The 21,099-nt window shown below is 45.1% G+C and overlaps 1 protein-coding gene across 1 annotated transcript in view; it reads left to right on the top strand.

The window, feature by feature from the left end:
• LOC146775989 (uncharacterized) overlaps nt 1-21,099 on the top strand; it is a 649,670-nt gene that overhangs the window by 536,048 nt on the left and 92,523 nt on the right. Inside the window, exon 10 of the mRNA XM_085637079.1 lies at nt 2,497-2,606. The gene's annotated coding sequence lies outside the window, so the exon portion shown is untranslated. The remainder of the gene's footprint in view (nt 1-2,496; nt 2,607-21,099) is intronic.

The raw sequence follows: 21,099 nt of genomic DNA, 5'->3' as shown, positions 1-21,099 counted from the left end.
TTGCAGCATCAGAAAAGCATTTTTTGCCTACGCAAATGGACCGATTCTGCGAATCGGCCCATTCGCGGAGGCAAAAATGACTGATGCATGTGCCCCTTATTTCTCTTTTTTCTGGGGGCCGGGCAATTCTGCAGACACAGCTACATGAAATTCTTTGCCACATGTAGAGCGCAGCATCCCATGTAGACACAGCAAGCAATGCATCTTTAAATAGGCTTTATAGAACATTCAAATGTGGCCGCCTAGGCATACACATGTTCACACATGTGCAGCCATCTTTGAATGAGCCAGTAGCTCAGCAGTACCTACAGACTAATTGGCTTTCCCAAAACTTTGTTCCGTTTATCACCACTTAACCATATGTACGATATGAATTGGAAGAAGCAGAAAGTTTGACCTGCATCATCCAATCAACTCTGGATAGGTGATTAGCCATCATCACTTCAATACTGGTGACAGCTCAGGCTACAGTAGGTAAAGAAGATCCTTGTTATTTATTTGAAAAGAGCAATGAAATATCATTTCAAGATATTCGAGGCTCCGACTAAGCTTTAATTTTCTTTTCCTGCCTTATATTTAGCAGAAGCCATCTAAGAATCAGCAACACTGTGCTTTGCAGGCCCATAGAACATTTCTGATAAACAAAATTGCACCTGAGCATGACAACAGTGGCTAAGGCAAGTGCTTCCAGTCCTTTTCAGAATCTTCCGTGAGAAGGAGGGGGTCAGAGCACGCGTTAGGCACGTTAAGGAGTGATGTCCTCGGGTCATCCTACCGTACAGCTGCAAACTGAGCTAAGCACACCACCACTGCATTTTCAGGGTAGATAGGGTGAGCGCTTCAAGACATCTCAGGGCCATAGTGTGGGGTGGACACTCTGAGCGCAAGCAATCAAACTATAGGTGCAATAATAAATGTCCAGTGCTTTTCGTTTTAAGATATGAAAAGTGCTTTAATCATACCAAAATGCAATATTGTACACAGATAAAAGGTATCATTACTTGGATATACACTATGGGGGTTACAGAGGTCACCGAGAAATAGATCGGAATCAAGCTCAGGTTCAGACTCATTATGATGAAGTGGAGCCGTGTGCCTGCATTCTGTGGGTCCGTCCTAATCTTCGACTATCATTTTTTTTATGCAGATTGCTTCAAAAGTCTCACCAAAATGTGTTAGTCAGATTAAAAGTCAATGCTTCTTAGGCGATAATGTTTATCTGATATGACGCACACTCAGGAATCCCAAGTGCAGGTGTGCAGCTTTTGTCTGCACAGAGCTAATGGTCAGTGTAACGTCTTCCCAGTCGGGGCACCCGCCAATGATTATTTTATTATATTACAGTATAATGACTATTTTATTATATTATTCTAAAGAAGCCTTCACTGCAATACACTCTAGTCATTACGTCAAAGCTCTACGGAGTTCATCAGGAGCCAAAAGTGTTCCGTCAATTGATAATGCACAGGACACTACAGTCAGTGGCTCTCATTAGGGCAGTCCCTCCTCCTCCTCTCGGCATCAGACCAGTGGTGATGGCAGCAGCATGGTGAAGGCGCTCTAGACAGGTGATTCCAGAACAGTGTTGGGAGCCTGACATTTGCTCCATGGCACTGGTGCAAGGTCCTTGGGATGAGGTGAAGGCAGAGTCAGCCCAAGTCCACTGCATTCCCTTGTGGCGGTTGCTGTTGAGAGCACTCTACTGGGTCACTGGGCAGATGAACTCGATATTCGGTTGGGCAGGAGGGACAGGAGCCCCTGGGGGTCATGCATCCTGCCTCTGGGCACACTCCTTGCATTATAAGCCCAAGCCTGATCATCAATCCTAGAAACAGTATGGGCCTGTAGCACCACATGCTCTCACCTTCCCACTCCATTAAAAACATCAAAGAAGGCAAACTATGGCAATAGAGAAAGATAAGTAATTTAAGTTTGAAAAGTAAGAGGGAATTATTACAAAAACTATAGGATAATAGCCACAGTGTGGAGACATGGAAGATTGTACTTAACGTGTTTGTGAGCAGCAAGAAAACATCTTTGTTGGTCAAAACCAGCTGTGCTACGATAGGTAATTGTTACTGATTGGTGAGCTACAACTTCTTTGTTGGTAAATACCTTTGGAGCAGTGTAATTTAGACTCCACCCTCATCTGTCACAAAGGTGCAAACTATATACGTGCACTTGAAATTATATTCACTGTGTGCCTTAACTTTATTAACATGTGTGAAACATTTAAAGGCATTACTGAAATGTATTCACTATAGAAACTAGAGATATATATACGTGTGCAGTAATGTTCAGATTAAACATGAAAAGATTTCATTCTCATTTACATTTTATACTTATGTTTCAAGCCATATTGCATTAATGTACACATTCATGTATAATCATGTATTTAAAGTGCACATTTAAATGCTTAACTAAAGTCAGCCTGACTACAAACCTTAGATGAAATGTATTTTGCTTTGACTGCAGGTCTTCTTCTTTCCTTTGCAGGACCTTGGCAGTGAACATGGAGAAACAATGGTTGAAAGAAGCCTTCAGTTCATCATGTACCCGGATGGCAAGATGTTCAAGGTTGAGAACCGAAGCTGCAATTTGATACGGTATGAATCTGAACAGATGTTGCAGATGCACTCAAGCCATGACATTATTGGTCCCTTGTTGTGTGAGAGAGATAAGAATGTTCTGAATCTCTTGTTACTTTAAATTGGCGTTCTCAAACTAGTAGGTAGATCAGAGCAGATTCCATTTAGACTTGGAGAGGTACAGACCTCTCTGCTTGCCATATTCTTGCCAGTGTGAAGCTTTCTGCTAAGCACTGATTTCCTTTTCTTTTAGACTTCTACTGAAGTCTGATCATGCTGACACCTTTCTTCCCTTTTTGTCCCAAGCTCCTGATTTAGAGATTTTTATCAGATGACCTTATATCTAGTCTATGTTAGTAGAGAGAAACTTTTTTTTGAAAGTTTCTTTATGGAACACCTGTTTGCTTTAATCTGTGGTTATGCAATTGTGATTATTGTCACGACTCGAGAGAACTCCATCGGGGGCCAGAAACCGTATCTTCCAGCAGCCCCATGCACAGGAGGGCTGTCATCGCTGCTGCGACGCGCCAGGAGGCGCAGAAATACACCGGCTCTCTCATGCAGCGCTGGACATGAGAGAACTCCACTGGGGGCCAGGAACCATATTTTCCAGCAGCCCCAGGCACAGGAGGGCTGTCATCGCTGTCGCGACACACTAGGAGGCGCAGAAATACACCGGCTCTCTCCTGCAGCACGGGACACGATATAACTCCACCGGGGGCCAGGAACCGTATTTTCCAGCAGCCCCAGGCATAGGAGGACTGTCATCGCTGCATCGACACACCAGGAGGCACAGAAATACACTGGCTCTCTCCCACAGCGTGGGACGCGCGAGGCTGGGCTGGGACCCTTCTCTTGTTTTTTTTTTACTATCTTTAAGTTCCCTGGACTGTGTGCTTCAAAGTGGCCGTGTCTTTCAAAAGCATAGGAAACACTTAAGGGCGGACCGCCATCTGCTATAGTGAGGCTGCCACCGGGACAAACTGTAAGTAAAACTAGATATGTAATTTTTAGTCGCCTCTATGTTTTAATTATCTTTGCTCGATTTTCCTCCCTTAATGCCCCGGCACAAAAACCTAGTGGGGCATAGATTAGTTCAGTCGATTGGTATCTAGAGTGATCCTAGAGATTCCCGTGACGAGTCTAGTAAGGCCAGCCAGAAATGGGGAAAATGGGGAAGCGTACAACCAATGCAATATGCCACGCACCTCCGCGGCTTGCACTCCCTTCCCTACCGCAGACTTCCATTGATAGGATGCTCCAAAAGGCAATAGGAATGGTGGCCACCGAGATAGAACTTACCGAACACCGACTGTCACTGATCCCGGATTTCCCCCAAATCAATACCATTATGGTCGCGCATACCACGCAAAGAGGTCCAGAACGGTCCCCTGAAACTTCAATACTGACTCTGACATCAGGGGTGGATACTGGAACAATACCCAGAGTGGTAACGAGGAGGAGGGGAGCCACCAAGGGCATAGTTAAGTCTTCTAACACAAAACAGCCCACTAAATCTACAAAGGCAGGGGTTAAACAGAAGAAGACAAATGATGGAACCCCTGAGTATACGGGAGATGGGCCAGACAGTGCCCAAGGGGCTAAATCAGCATGTGGACATGACACCATCTGCATGAGCTGCAGGAATCATTATGAGGTCAAATTTGAGACATTATGAGAGAGGAACTTGCCCATGTATATGCCCGTTTGACCCAAATCTCTAACCTATGTACCTGCACTGCTGGGAAAACACCTAAACCTTCAACATCGGCCAGAGAGACCAGAATGGTGTCTGTAGACCCCACAGAACCTGGAACAGTTGAGAACAGGGAGAAGTCTAACGCACCTTGTGGGGTTCTTACTGTCACTACGACAGAGCAAAGCACACGGTATGATAAGGGTCACAAAGACAGGAACAGTGCACCTGCAAATGAGGGTACCTCTGGGAAAACCATTGACAATGCTTTGGCTGATGAGATCGAGATGCAGGGCAGGGACTGACCTACCAACAATAAACTTTCCACCAGCCTCAACCCCTTATGTTATTGTCCTCACTGGAGTTACAGCCCTAAAAGAAGGCCAGAAGGAAAGTCAATTTGAGTTAAAAAACAAATGTTTGCACTTGTTTGCCAGACATTTTCAATTTAACTATGCAAATGCTGTCGAAATACTTATGAAACGCAGGATGAGCTGGGTGGGCAATAGACCTAAAGATGTAAGGGGGGACTGTGTCATAGTTAACTTTATGAACCCACACATTGTACAACATCTTTTGCATCTGAGCCACTGCTTTTTTCCAATAGGTTCTGCTATCAGACTCTTTCCGCTCACCCACTTTTATGCCCCAGCTTTCACCTACGATACCAGGGACTATCCCAGACACAGACTAAATGACTGGCATCAGACTCGGCCAATGATAGGACAGGGTGCCCCTCAAACACAACCCTATGTCTTTAATCAGCCGCTGGCAAACAGGTTTGGGACCCTGGAAGAGCTTGACTGACTCCCGACCGAGCGGGCATCTTGGTTGACATGTGGGAATGATCCCATAGTGGAAAGGGCACAGAACTCTTAGAACAAACCAAACTAGTTCTTTAGGAAATGACCCCATCATGAACACCGTAAATATCCATTCTGGGTTAATTGCCACCGACCCCCGAATTGTCTAAAAACTCACCAGCAACGGTCAGTCACAAACCCACCACCACCACACAGAATGCACATTTTCTTTCCATCACACATTCACATGCTCCTGATTGTTCCTATAACAACTGGGACAGGGGGAATAATGGAGTGTTAATCATTAATTCCCTGAACAAGAGCCATGTAGGGCTACTAGACACTGCAGATCATCCAGTGAACCTAGAACATGGGGATCCCCTAGTCCAGCATAGTGCATCGAAAGATCTTAAGGCTGTATCCTGGAATGTGGCAGGTATCAAAAGCAAACTAGATTGCCCTGAATATGGGGGGGTTCGTAGATACCTGTGACATTTGCATGTTCCAGGAATCTTGGTCAATAGAGAAACCAACTTGCTTGGGTTTTGCTTCATTCTACACACCTGCTGTAACCAGGGTACGAGGCAGACCCTCAGGCGGGCTCTGTACGTGGGTTGGGAGTCATTTAGCTTGCAAGATCAACCCAGTGACGCACAATTCCCTGGATATATTGTGCCTTGTACTGACCTTTACATCTGAGTTTAAAATCGCCCTAATCAACACCTATTTGAGGCCGGTGAAGACTGGCCAAGAATCAGTAACCCTAGACCATCTTGATAATCTGTTATCCAGCCTCCCAAATAACGCTTTAGTAGTGCTGGGTGGTGATCTAAACTGTCAATTTGAACCACTCAAAAATCTAATTGGTGCACCTATCACAGAGGAGGATGAGATCTGGGTTATTCCTGAGACCAACATCCCTCTGATCAGGGCTTGGGCACCTCTGGCACTCCAAATCAAAGCACTCACCTTGAAGTACTCCTTGCGAGCCTGTAATAGTCGCTTCAGGTCAGACTCCCCTGGGAACCATACCTTTAATAGAGTTGGCCATTCATCTATTTTGGATTATATCTTAATAGAAACAAGTTTATGGGCCCTGGCTAAGGACTTCAGTGTCTGGCCGCATTATGACAGTGACCATAATGCTCTAATACTTGTACTCAATTTGCCACTTAACGGCAAAATATCTGCAGAATCATCTGCCGCCGACCAAAGACTGACTTTAACAAACGATGATGATATAATCAAAAGTGGGGAAAAAGAAGAGGCTGTGATCCAAACGGCTTCCAGCTAGTCATATATAATCAAAGGGGAATGGATCACTTGTTGCTGGCACCAGGGTTCAGGCGGCTGTATCTGATATAGGTAAAAAACCCTCAATCACGTAAAGTAATGTGTGGGCGGTATATCTTGGTTCTCCGCCTTTAAATACGTGATAGCATCATCATTGGGTTTATTCCATGCATCCTCCAACCTGGAGGGAACTACTGAATCTTCCAGTAGTGATCAGGGAAAAAAATGATAAAATAAAAAAGTGAGGAGTGCTCAAGTGAAGTGGTTAGTTATAATAAAATATTCCTCATGCTACCTAAAAAAATGTTTTTATTCTGATAGGTGCTGGGGAAAAGTTAAAAACATCAAGTTGCAGACTGGACGTATTATGGATCCTCTGCGATGTTAAACATAGTGAACGGTCGACATGTTTCAGCTCTTGAGGTGCCCAGAGGGGGGTCAGGGAGCTTTCTACAGGACCTTGAGTGCGTAACGTGATTTGAAAATTTTCCAATATCATATAGAAGTTCCAATATCGATTCAGAGGGACTTCGTCAGGGGTAGTACCTATATGCAAAAGAAAAGGGGCGGGGGGGAAGTGAGTATGGGCGTCCTTGGTAAATTCAAGGAGGAAGGGGCCAAGGAAGCTGCAAAGGTAATGAAGATGAACAATACAAAAGCAACTATAATTGGCAAATCTTTATATACATTTGGTATACATTTTTATCTGCAAGTGGAGATTAGAACCATCGCTCTTTCTAGGTGAGCCTTCAAAACGCAATGTCCTGGGAAGCAGGCGATTAGTAGGTGGATGTTAAACATATTGCAACATAAGCATTTACTCATAGAGTCCGAGTTAGTCCAAAGCCTAATGTGTTAGTTAAAAGGGGCGGTACAAACTGATCGTGAATGTGACAGTAATTAATAATAGTTAAGTGCTGGTCCGCAACAAGCCCCTTGGTGTGCAACGGTAGAGGAATTTAAGGGTAGTTCTGTACGTGCTTGTCTAAGGTTGCGGCAGTGATTGTTGAGCATAATGAGTAATGAATAAAATTGTGGCTATAAAAGGCGCTAATCGCGAGGTTAAGCGCGCTTCATGAGGAATCGTCTTTAACATCGAAACGCTCCGTGGTCTGGTGCGCATTAGGTGAAAACTATGCGCTGAGTTCGACAACTGACGAAAAATACCTGGGGTGTTCCACAGTACGAGCTCCGTACATAGATACAGGCAGCGTTAATACTGTGCAGATAAAGAAAAGAACGAGCATTACAGGGGAAATTGCAAAGTAACGTTACGTGTCTTCATGGTTACGCTGGTGTTGAGGGCTCCGTACCGCGGTTGTCAGCTACGACTTGTGCTGACTCTGGTTTCCTGTGTTGACGTGGAAGCCAGGGGTGTGTTTAAATAGCGAGATGAAAGGAAGTAAAAAGGGGACTGGTGCGGGCCGTGTCAGTGCCGAAAAAACTTTATTCAGTCGTACAAATAGAAACAGATCATACTAATGGCTAATATGATGTTAAAACAACGGTAATTGTTGTGAAGGGCTACAGTTGTACTCTAGTTATAATCAAATAGTGCAACTGGGAGGGAGTGTACGGAAAGGGGAACCTACTGAGTTTCTCATTAAAGGGAGGGATGTCCTGACACATCTAAATACGGTAGAGAAAGGGGGGAAGTCACAACGTAGCGCTGTTGGATTAGTATGTAAAGGTGTGATATATACCCTTTCTCTGTTTATAAAGACATACTTAGCCATGGAATATCGTCATTCAATCCCATACTGTTGGTTTTAAGGCGGTGGACCCATCTTTGTTCTTTCTGGAAGAGTAGTTTTTCTGCATTGGGTGTTTTGGATACAAGTGTTTCCAGGATTATCCATCTCAGTTCATTGACAGTGTGTGGATGTTCAATATAGTGAGCACTCAATTTGGTAGTTCTTCGACCACATTTGACATTGCTTCGGTGCTCGCATATTCTTTGTTTGATCTTGCGGCAAGTCATTCCAATATACCTGAGAGCACACGGGCAGGTGATCATGTAAATGACATGTGTCGTGTTGCAGTTGGTATGTTGTCTCATCGTCCAGGTCAATTTTGGTGATAAGATTACAGTTTTGGTAGCTTCTGTCAGGGAGCAGACAGAGCAATTGCCGCATGGGAAGTGGCCTGTGACTGGGGGTAGGGTCCACAAGGTACTTTGAGTTAGATTCGGTTTGACATCTGGTGGACGCGTGTGTACCAGGATATCTTTGTAGTTCCTGGTTCGTCTGTTGGCAAACATGGGTTTTGGCCAAGTGAGGCTGCCAGAGGTAAGGATACGCCAATTTTTGTTGATGATTTTTTTGACTGAGTTTGTTACAGTACTGTAGGTGGTGACACAGATCAATTTCTCAGTGGTTGTGGCTTTCGGTGTTATCTCCAGGAGGCTTTCTCTTGGCTGATTTCTAGCTCTCTTCTGGCATTTTTTGATTATTTTTTCAGGGTAGTTTCTTTTACTGAGTTTGGTCGAAAGATCTTGTGCTTGCAATTTGTACTCACTGAGTTCACTGCAGTTCCTTTTAAGGCGAAGGAATTGGCTGTAAGGCAAGTTTTCTCGCAGTGGACGCGGGTGAAAACTATTGAAAGAGAGCAAGCTGTTTTTAGCTGTTGGTTTAAAAAAGGTCTTTGTCTTGATTATGTCATTTTCAACGTAAATGGTGAGATCTAGGAAGTCCAAGTGTTCCTTATCTGCGTCATAGGTGAACTTGAGGCAGGGGTCTTGAGTATTCATCCAATCGTGAAATTCTTGTAAGTTGGTTTTAGTACCATCCCAGAGCATAATGACATCATCTATATACCTTTTCCAGAATAGGATTTTTGAAAGGAAGGGGTTGGTGTCATTTAATATGAAGGTACTCTCGAAATTGCTCACGTAGAGGCCTGCCACTCTTGGAGCAAAGGTACTTCCCATGGAAGTACCGTGGCATTGTTGGTAGAGAGTACCTTCATATTCGAAAAAGTTTTCAGTCAAGGCCAGTCTGCAGCATTCGAAGACAAAGTGTCTAGGTGTATGGTATAGCCATTATTGTTGGAAGAGTAGATCTTCGAGAGTATCCAGGGTGGCTTGTTGTGGTAGGCTCGTATAAAGACTTTCTATATCGAGTCCTACAAGCAGCATCGTTTCACTGGAGAAACTCTTGTCTTTTAGGAAATTGAGGAGATCACATGTGTCTTTGAGATACGTGGGTGTTCGTTGGACCATGGGTTTTAGGAATTGGTCCGCAAATTGGGAGAGGGGTTCAAGAATTGAGCCAATCCCAGAGACTATGGGACGTCCAGGTGGGGGTTTTCTTGCTTTGTGTACTTTCGGAAGAGAGTAGAAGTATGGCGTTCGTGGGAGGGTGGTACGTAGAAAAGAAGCTTCATTCTTTGAGATCCAACTATTAGTCTCGGCTTCTTCAACCATAAGGTTGATAGTTCGTTGTAATCTGGGTGTGGGATCTTCTGTTATTATTTTGTAAAATTTGTTATCAGATAGTAACTCTAGACATTGTGTGTGGTAGGCTTCTTTATTGAGAATGACAATGCCTCCGCCTTTATCGGCGGGTTTGATGATGATGTTCGGGTGTGTTTTTAGTTCTTCTAGAGCTTTTTTCTCTTTGTTTGTGGTGTTCATAAACGTTTTTTTTGCTGTCTCGCCAAGTTGATTGATTTCCTTCATGACTGCTTGTTCAAACGCTTGAATCTCTACTGGAACTTGATGGTGCGCTGGACAGAAAGGAGACTTGGGTCTCGGAGAGGTGTCTCCTCTGTTGGTATTATCTTCTTTATCTTGGAAGAAGGCTTTCAGTTTCAATGTTCTGCAAAAATGGGCAACTTCGCTTTGCAGTTTGAAGATGTCTAGTGGTGGAGTGGGTACGAAGCCTAGGCCTTTGTTGAGTACAGATTCTTGTTCTTCTGTAAGTAGAGTGTCGGAGATGTTGAAGATTAATGAGTCGTGCTTGTGCTCGGTTTGTCTTTGTTCAAGTTGGACATGCTCCTGGTTAATATTTGCCTTTCTTGGTCTAACCAGGTGATGCCTCTCCTTCTTCCTCTCTGGTTGGATCGGCCTCTCCCTAAAAAAGACGGTGGTTGTTGGGAGAAGGGTCCCATATAGGGACCTAATGGAGGTGGTACTGTTTGGTAGGGGTTCATCCATCCTTGGTAATTTTGAACAAAGGGGTGGAGAAGTGGGGGTGGGTGTTCACCAAAGGTTGGGTTGCGCCATGTGTTGGGTCTGCGTCTTAGTTGGCGTCTATTGGAGCCTCTATAGTTGCGTTGTTGTGTGGTGTCTTCTCCACTGTAATCTGAATTGTTAGAGGAGTTGGCACTGGACTCATTGTCAGATTGGTAGTTGGGTATTTCATAATCGTCTTTACTGTATGGATGCATTTTCTCTGTGGAAAAGCGTTTCAGGTCTTTACCTAATTTTTGAATTTTGTTTTGCGTCAGATATTCCTTCGTCTCGTTCATCTCGCGATTAATCTCTTCTAATTTCTTTTTGTAGACAGTAATATGTACCATGTTTTTGAGTTTCGCCTCACTTAGTTGGATCTTAATCGTGAAGGCTTCAGTTAGTCTTGTCGCGGTTTTAATTATGAGGACGAGGTAGTCCCTGGTGCACTTCCATGAGATGGGTGACCAATCTTTTCTGAAGGCTAAATCTTGCAGGAAAATTCTAGGAGCATTATGTACCCAGAGGCCTCTGGGTGCAGCGTTGGCGCGCAAATACTCCGTCATGATGACACCATGGATAGCGGTTTTGACCTGTTCCTTCTTATCTTCGGATAGTGTTTCCCAGTCATTATTTTGTGCTAGAGTTTGCGTTAGGTCTCCATCCTGTAGGAAAGATGAGGGGGCAGCAAGGATGGCGTTGATTTCATCCAAAGAGTAACTTAAGCCTAAGTTCTCTGCCATCTTCTGGGGAAGGGAGGGGCGAAAAAGGATCAAGGTTGTCAGTTACCGAGATCTAGTTATTCCTTGTAAAAACAGGAATAAAGGGAAGGATTCCCACAGCTGTGCGCTGCTAAATATGATATAATCAAAATATAATCTCCGGCACCACTCGACTCGCTCTCTCCTTCTTATCCAACCAGGCAATCAACTTCCCGGCCTTATCACCCATATCGTACAACCGCCCCTGTTGCTCCCTGCTCATACTCTTAGCAGATTCAGTAACCAGCGCCTTATAGTCGGCCTGCTTAAGCTCCAGCACATGCAATCCGTCATCCGTAACACCTCGCTCCAAATCACTCTCCAACTCGGTGATCTCATTTTCTAGCCGAACAACCTCCTGCGCCTCGCATTTTTTGGTGTGGGAAATGAGAGATAGGGCCTGGCCCCGGAGCACCGTTTTAAAGGCCTCCCAAAGGGAGATGGCGGAAGACACCGACCCCACGTTATCATCAAAATAGTGTCCCAAAGACTTAACCAGGTCTGCACGAACCGTGGGGTTCCGGAGGTACCAGGGGTTGATCGGGGCAACCCTCCCCTCCGCCCCCTGGGCGATATCCAGGTGTAGCAAAAGGGGGGAGTGATCAGATATACCGCGCGCCAAGTGTCGCACCTCCCCGATCATCCCCGCCTGGGCCGCAGGCACTAGCATATAGTCAAGCCTCGAAAGACTACCGTGGGCCCCGGAGTGGAAGGTATATTGCGCTTGTCCAGGGTGTTTCAACCGCCAGCAATCTATCAGTCCTAGGGTATCCAGAAAGCCCCCCAGCCAGTTCTGGGCCCGAGGGAGGTCCCTAAGGGGGTAGCGATCCTCAACACCGGAAACCACCGCATTAAAGTCCCCCCCCAGCACCAACACCCCCCCCGGGAGCCCAAGCAGCAGGCGCCCTAAATCAGCGTATGTGGCCGTCTGTAGGCCCGGCGGCACGTAGACCGCGACCAGCGAAATCAATCTACCCTCCCACCTCCCCACCAGCGCGGTGTAGCGCCCTCTGTCGTCATGGAGCACCTCATCCACCACCAGCGGGAGAGAGGTCCTGACCAAGATGCCCACTCCCCTCGAGCCAGAGGTGAAACCAGAATGGGCCAGGAGGCGATATCCTCGTCTGTTCATGGCATGAAAAGAGTTCCCTATGAGGTGCGTTTCCTGCAAGAACACTATGTCAGGCGAGATACGTTTCAGGAACTGCAGGACTACCCCCCGCTTAATCCTGTCCCCCAGCCCGTTCACATTCCAGGAAAGAAGTCTCAGTCCCCTAGCCCCCATCCCTCCCAGCACAAAATATCCCCCTCCCGGGGAGCACAATCATAATAGCACAGCAAAAAATATTACCCCGCCTTGTGAAACAAACAAACAAACCCCATCCCCCCCCCATCAACCCCAACAAAACTCCCCCCTCCCTGCACCACTGCGTGAGCCCAAACAGCCCTCCCAACCTGCAGTGTGCCTGTCGCCCCAATATGAATAAAGACAAGAAAAAACCCCAGAAGGAGGAAAGGGCCCCAGCAAGCCCCCCGCAACCTCCAAGTACCACGGGGCAAAACGTTACAAACTGGAGTCCAGTGCAGCCACAGGTGCAAAACGTTACCGATACCGTCCATCACCAGGATCACAGTTCCATTCCTACTCCGTCAAACCCTCTCCGCTCTCCGCCATCTGACCCTCCCGATCCCGACTCTTGGGTAGGGCATCCAGCCACTCTACCACCGCCTCCGGTCGGTCGAAGAAGTGGGAGCGACCATCCAACTCAACCCGCAGCCTAGCCGGGAATAGCATTGCATACTTGAACTCCATGTCTCTCAAGCGCCGTTTGATGGCCGAGAACCCCATCCGTTGCCTTTGAACCGCTTGTGTAAAGTCTGGGTAAAAGCTAACATTAGAGTTCTCAAATCGGAGTGGCCCAGCCACCCTCGACGCCTGCAGGATAGCGTCTCTATCCCGGAAATTAAAAAGTCGGGCAATGATAGGCCGCGGGGGGGGGCACCCACCTTGGGCGCACCCCCCGAAATCCTGTGTGCCCGTTCCACAGTGAAGAACATGCTCAGCCCTTTGGGTGCTAGATGAGTCACCACCAGATCTTCCACAAAAATATCCACAGCAGACTCCTCCGACCGTTCGGGCACGCCGATAATGCGGACGTTGTTCCGTCTGGCCCTGCCTTCGGAGTCCTCAAGGCGACGATCGGTCAAGTCACTGGCAAGCTGCAGCCGCCACACCGTCGTCTGCAAGGCGGCCACATCTACCGTTAGGCTCGACGCCGCTTGGGTCAATGAGTCGACCCGGTCATTGGTTTTCGACAAGTCCGCTCTGACCAAGGTGACATCGATCAGCCCCGAGTCCAATTTGTTAGCCAGAGTGTCCAATTGCTGGTTCACAGTCACCTTCATCTCCTCAATGGCCCCCATGACATCCAACAGGGTCAATTCGGATGAGGCGCCCGAGGCCTCCTTGGGCGGCTCAGGCGACTTGCGCGATCCACTGGGGGATCCCTTTGGCTGTGCATAGCGGTCCATATTGTTGGCCTGGGAATAGGCTCCCCTCCGGGTAGATTTGGATTTCGATTTGTCGCCGTCTACTCTCGTCGTCATCGTCAGCGATCAGCAACGTCAGCACCCTCCAGCACCCGGAGGAAGGCCAGGAGATCCGGGCCGCTAACCGAGAGAGGTCCGTTTACAGCTCAAGACTAGGCCTTACACTCCGTACCCCGCGCAGCTCTCCCAATGTCCCACGCATCAGTTTCAGTGGCTCAACTCGAAACCGAAAGTGAAAGCACGGGGCCCGGGGCAAGCCCAGCCTGGCATGCCGCTGTTGTTCAATTCGCAGCCGGGCACCTCACCAACCCGAGTTCGGCACCAAGGCCGGAGAAGGTCACAAACTTCGGATCACCAAAAAACACGTTCCCGGAGTCCAATTTCGATGCGGAAAACGAGTGGCACCTTAGCGCAAGATCATAAACAGAAGCCCATCGAAGAAATCAGGATTATGACAGGATAGACGTGGGAGGTTGCGGAGGCCCTCGGGAGCCACAAGCCTACGCGGCCATCTCGGTTGCGCGCTAGGCTCCTCCCCCCAACTTGATGTTTTTAACTTTTCCCCAGCACCTATCAGAATAAAAACATTTTTTTAGGTAGCATGAGGAATATTTTATTATAACTAACCACTTCACTTGAGCACTCCTCACTTTTTTAATTTATCATTTTTTTCCCTGATCACTACTGGAAGATTCAGTGGTTCCCTCCAGGTTGGAGGATGCATGGAATAAACCCAATGAAAAAGGTATCACGTATTTAAAGGCGGAGAACCAAGATATATCGCCCACACATTACTTTACCTGATTGAGGGTTTTTTACCTATATCAGATACATCCACCTGAACCCTGGTGCCAGCAACAAGTGATCCATTCCCCTTTGATTATATATGACTTTAACAAACAACAGGCGGAATGGCATGGGCATGGTTAGAAAAATCGCACGAAAAAATGGCTCTTCTATTCGATGCAATTATTCCCAATCTTGAGGCTATATCACATATTGTAAACCATGGAGATCTCGCCGCCTCTCTTCCAGAGGTCACAAAGATTAATGAGTCCACTACCTCTAGGCTGGAGGAGGTGTTTTGGACCACGTGCACCAGGGGTTGTGGGAGGAAGCCGAAGCAATCTTGGTTTAATGATAGTTGCCCGGTGTCCAAAAAGGCACTGATAGAGGCCATAAAAACAAAGTGTAACATCACAGTAAAATCAGCCAGGTCCTTTTACAAATCCACTATTGCAACTGCTAAATCTACATGGGACATGGATTGGTGGGAGAGTTTGAAACGGGCTCTGGAGACCAAAGATATGAAAACATTCTGGAGCATCATATCTACTGGCAGCAACAAAGGACATGCGGCCCTTGAACCAACTATTGCAGCTGATAGCTGGAGAGAGCATTTTTTTGCCCTCTATGCCCCATCCGATGCTATGCATAGGAGCCGGACATTAGTAATCCTGATTCCCTCGGTGTCTGAGATAATTACCCCTGAGATAACTCTGTCAGAAGTCACTAAAGCCCTAAGCAGAATAGTACCTGGCAAGGCTGCTGTTCTGGATAAGATATCAGGGGATCTGTATTGGGCAGAACCTAAGATCTGGGGCCCTTATTTTTGGGTGGTCTTTAATGCCATCTTGCAGGGAATGGCTCTTCCTGCAACTTGGCTTGGCGCAGAAATCCTCCCAGTATACAAAAAGGGATCACCATTCTCACCCACAAATTATAGACCGATCAGTCTGAGCGATGTCTCACAAAAAGTATTTGCTAGGATTATATTAGACCGTCTGCAATCCTGGCTGGAAAAACAACAGATCCTGACCCCTTTGCAGGCTGGTTTCAGGGGAAAAAACATCAACAATAGACCTGATTTTCAGTCTTCAGCTTCTCTATTGGAAAACAGTTCATCTAGAAGGGGGTAGCCTGTATCTCGTCTTTGTTGAGCTCAAGAGTGCATTCCACCTGGTACCTAGAGATGCTTTGTGGAGGGTTTTGAGTGAGCTAGGACTTCCCCTCTACCTTTTAGACATACACAGAAGGTTACCTAATGGAAACTACGCCCAAATTAGATATGGAAAAAACGGGAAACTGACACAGCCCATCCCTGTAAATAGGGGAGTAAGATAGGGATGTGTGCTGGCCCCTACCTTGTTTTGTATTTAAATAAACAGACTGGTAAGCATGCTGAGAGCTTGTACGGATATAGATGCTCTCAAAATAGCGCAATAGCAAATCCTGGCCATGATGTTCGCAGACAACACCTTATTCCTCTCTAAGTCTCCTATGGGTATTCAGAGAATCTTAGATGAGTTTTGTGAGTTCTGCAGGTCTAGGGGTTTGGAGATCAACATTCAGAAAACTAAATTCATGGTCTTCAACCCCAGTAAAGTCATGGCTTACATATATTAGGGAAGGCCTTTGTGCAATCGGACTAAAAGATCTCCTGGATAACCCTGACACAGCATGTATGAGAACCTCACGTAAACATCTAAGTTCTAGTTACTGGGGCGGAAAATTTGCAAAGATTCATGCAGAATCCGCCCATGGTTCTCTTACGTTACATTATATGGAGGTAAAGGACACATTCAAGCTGGAGCTATGCCTCGAGGAAACCGGTCTGGCACTAGGCAGGAAACTCTATGTGCAGTTTCAGCATGGTTGTCTCCCCTTGTGTGCATTTACCCACAAATGGTCTTGTGGCACTCCAGCGGGGTGCCCAGCTTGTAATACGTGTGAAGAGACCAAACTTCATGTTTTCTTCTTTTGCCAGGGATTTCATTCAATAAGACACAGATGTCTGGTGCAGTAATCTTGGCACAACTCATTGTACAGAAGCATTCAGACTCCTAAAATACTTTACTGAACTCCATTTTGTCTATGCGGTCTCACACTTTTTAAGCTCAATGTGGTGTGCAAGGATGAATTTTCTTTAAGAACAAAGCCAAGGACTGGAAATATGATTGACCTCCTCATTATTTTTAACCTTAAGTATTATCTCAAAAATGAACTGTTTTAATCGTTTTTTTAAACATTTTTAACTGTGTTAACTGTTTTAATTAGTTTTGTATACTTCTGTGTCTGCTCTTTTATGGTTATCAACCGAAATAAAGAAACATTATGATGATTATTATTGCAATTCAATATATTATTCTGTTTCGCCTTAACCTACTGAGATACTTCAGTTTACCTTTTGTATTCCTGAATTTACTGCACTTATTTCTGGTCTTCGTACATACTGGACTGAGTGGTAATCCAAATGAAAACCTTTTAACCATATTTAGGGATTCCTAGTTCTTTTTATTGAGTCCCTTTTGTTTCACAAGTTAGAAATGTGTTTTTGATGAAAACTCCTTTTCAATGTTTAAATGTCAGCTAACAAAGGCCCATATGACCAATGAGGGGAAATCCTTGACGACTTAACTAAGAGGTTATGTTTCAAGGCCCAGTGCTCTTTCACTCCTCCTGGGATTCATAATGTTGTTTTTTATGTGTCTACTGCTGAGAATTAAAGCAAGAAAATGTAGCATAATGCTCATCCACCGAAAAAAATACGCATCAAGTTAAAAAATATTTGTTAAAGCAATGGAAATTGTTATGGCAGCTATTATGATAACTCAAAAAGAAAGCAATGTCATAATGTCCAAAGACCGGCATTCATTAACATGGCTTAAATTGAAAGCCACTACTCGGGAATAATAAATTTGGGCAATGTTAGATATCTTGGACACTCATCGACACCGTTTAATTGAAGACTGTGTCATGGCTTCAATAACAGCTACTTTAATATTTTAGCCACTGACATATCATTACAAAACCAATTACGCTGAGAGAACAACCCCTGGGAGTAGTTATGCAGCTTCTTATTGACATTGATATCTTTATATTAGAGTTGTTCAGCCCATTTTGAGTTTTTATCAGTTTTAGACATTGAAAAATACCAGTGATCAATGAAAATACCTCGAGGTTAAGCAAAATGAAACATGATACCACAAAATCAATCAATTATCTTGGGCATAATATATGTTAATACGAAGGGTATTTAAAAACTAAAATATTAGTACAAAAATGCAAATAAAATGCCAGTTAAAAGGAAAACAAAGGCACCCATGCCAAATAGACAATTTAAAGACCCACACTTATTACAACAAAGATTACATGCTTGGAGATCATGCATCTAAATTGCAGTAATTAAAGTTGAAAATGTACCAAAAACACAGCAAAATAACATGAAATTATCACAAAATGATGTTATTCCACATAGAATAGCCACGTCATCCCACGCTTGTGTTCTTTTGTTCTATTTTAGCCAGCTACATCCTTTTCTACCTCCATGTTTTCCACTATTTCATGAAATTTTCGTGATTGTGAAGGGCTGCTCTGTTGTTTTAGCTTTATGGTTTGGGCTATCATATTTTTAATCTATACTTCCTCTACCTACACATGTAGATATCACTATGTTTGTGAAATATATATGTCAATGAATTTAAATATATCAACACAATATATTCATGGTGTTTTGTTACCAGACTGCTACTTAATGACACTGTCTTTTATAGTTCAAATTCCACTGGCAAATAGTATTTTTTTTACATGTCTGTGAAAGTCTGTCACATGGACTAAACTCAGGGTGGCGAGGGATATTTTCATTAACTTTCGTTGGAATTTGATGGACTGGAAATATCAAAATGAAATGATAATTGTAACAGAAAGCATTGGTTGGAAGATCACATATGACTTTAAAGTGTGTGGTTCAAATTGCATCTTTATAGTGAAGGACGGGGCCCTCTAGGGCCACTCGGGTTCTTATGACCACCTGCTATGCCTTCCCAAAATGAAGAGTCGGGCAGACAGTAGAGAATGAAAACTTACATTTATTCAGGTATGTACTCTGCAGAGGAGCCCAGTCAGACCTTTACCCTAAGATGTCTGTCGAGGGGACTGACTCCCCAGGGTACGCTAATAAATAATGAACCTCTCTGGAGACTTCAGCCACGCCTCTGGTGGAAAACCACCAGCTTGAGCCGGGCATGAACAAAGGAGGTACACAGAGATGAGCTAGCACCTGCCAGAGGGGTGCACTATCAGTATCTCAAGGCCACTGTGCCGAGTCTCAATGTCTCCTAACATGGGAGCAGAGCTACATGTATATAGTGGAATGCAAAAGCAGAATAATTGTCTGTTAGTAAGTCGAGTTGCAGCCTTGAACAGAAATGAAAATATTAACAAAGTACAGTGTTCTGCTGAGGCAAGCGATTCTAAATACTAAGGCGTAATACGAGCACAGCCCAGGCAGTCTAATAAGGATTACGAAATACAAAATGGAGTTACACTGGCTAATCCAGTGGGTTACATAGCGCGAGTACATATGCATGTATTTTAGCCACACAATATTAACCTCATATAACATAACAAGTGCATTATGGGAAAGGGGAATTTCAAATCTAACAGACCCTCCTTTTAGCATGAGTGGCTAAAAGCTTTATTGCTATGCGGCAGGGTCTCTACAATTCTAGGGGGGAGAAGGATATTATCTAGCCATCCATTAGTCAAGGTGAAAACAAAGCAAATGCAAGCATCAAAGAAATTGTACTTAAAATTCGAAGACTCCTTCATCTATGAACATCATTGACTGAATTTCTTGCATCATCATGGGGGAGTACTTATTGTCATGCTTGGGCAACGGAACACTAGGAGTGAGTTTGCTTATGCAATAGGTGCAGCAGGCTGTAAGACAATTTATGCATAGACAGCATGTGAAAATTATCCCTGCAATTGCTATCAGGACAAGGAATATCTTCCAACCCCATGATGTCAATAGACCCCAGAGCCATCCCGAAAGGGGCCATGTGTCATTGTCTTTGTGAATTTCGGAAGCTAGTCTGTGCAATTTATGTAATGCTGAGTATACAGTCAGGGCACTGTCTGGTATGTACACAAAACAACTGCTGCCAATGACATGGTATGCTCCACCCCTGTTAGCTAAGATGACGTCTACAACCATCCGGTTTTGGAGCGAGACAAGTCTCATAGCCAGACGTCGAATATTGCAGGCATTGAACATGGGACCCCAGAACGGTATGACACCCTTCATTATGTCAGTAAACTCCTGCAAGGAAGTATCTGTTTGGTAGATATTGTCTGGATCTATAACCCTTTTAACATGGAAAACTGGGGCATCCCCAAGTTGCAGGTGATGAGTTCTGTGGTAGTTGGAAGGAGCTATATAAACTGGGGAAAGGAGGTAAGAGAGGTAACATCGCCCGGACCATCCCTCAGGCAGCCACACAAAACCACGATCACCACAAACCAAATAAACATTGGGTGGTGTGATCAATGGCGGGCTCTTGGGCATTCTCAAAATGGAAGTGGCGTTGTATCTACTATTCCCTACCTCTATGTCTCTCGTCTCCTGAACACAAAAGGGTACCAGTACATCCATCACCACTGAGGTATGGGCTTATCTTCAGTGACATTGCGGGCTTGGAAAGATTGGCAATATTCAGATATATTGAACTGTGAGAACCTATCTTTGCCCAACCCTGTTCTGTTTGACTTTTTACCTCCATTTGCCGCTCTGAGGCAAGAACTCAAGACTACTCGATCAAATCATCTATCTCCAGGGGAAACACAATGGGGGGGATCTATGATGAGGATGCACATTCTTTGTCAGAGAACGGGAACTGGTGCTCCTGTGTTCCAAAGAGTCAGGCTGGAAGAAATAAACAAGGTGAACCAACCCTCACAGCTATCGACAAAGGACAGAAGCATAGGTAGCAAATTCTCACTTTGATGTGTAACCAAAGGTAACAACCCACACACCCAACATTTCGTTGTGTTATAAACAGCATGTGTTTGATGCAGCGTCTGAATAAAAACATTATCTTTATAGGACTTCCGGTGGTGGTCTTTGTGAGGTGCTAAATTGCCAATATTATGTTCAGGAGGTGTTGGTGTGGTACTTATCCAAGCATGCACAGGATATTTCTCTTCTAGAAAGAACAGCACCCTGAATACAAATATCAGAGAAAGCAAAATTATCACAAATACTATTTTAGTCTTGGGGGACCAGGAGGACCGGACGGGACCATGGGGGTGGGACGAGGCGCTGCAAAGGGCTGCTCCTCATCAGGATTGGGGTGACCAAAGGGATACATGTTAGAAAACACTTTTGGGAATTGGAGCCGCAAGACCACCGGCCAGAGGGGCATTCTTCTTTCCTGTGTCCATCTAGAGCCTCACA

This window comes from Triturus cristatus, chromosome 12, assembly GCF_964204655.1.
Source record: "Triturus cristatus chromosome 12, aTriCri1.1, whole genome shotgun sequence".
NCBI lineage: Eukaryota > Metazoa > Chordata > Amphibia > Caudata > Salamandridae > Triturus > Triturus cristatus.
The sequence above is the reverse complement of the archived record's forward strand: the minus strand, read 5'-3'. Positions and strand labels throughout refer to the sequence as shown.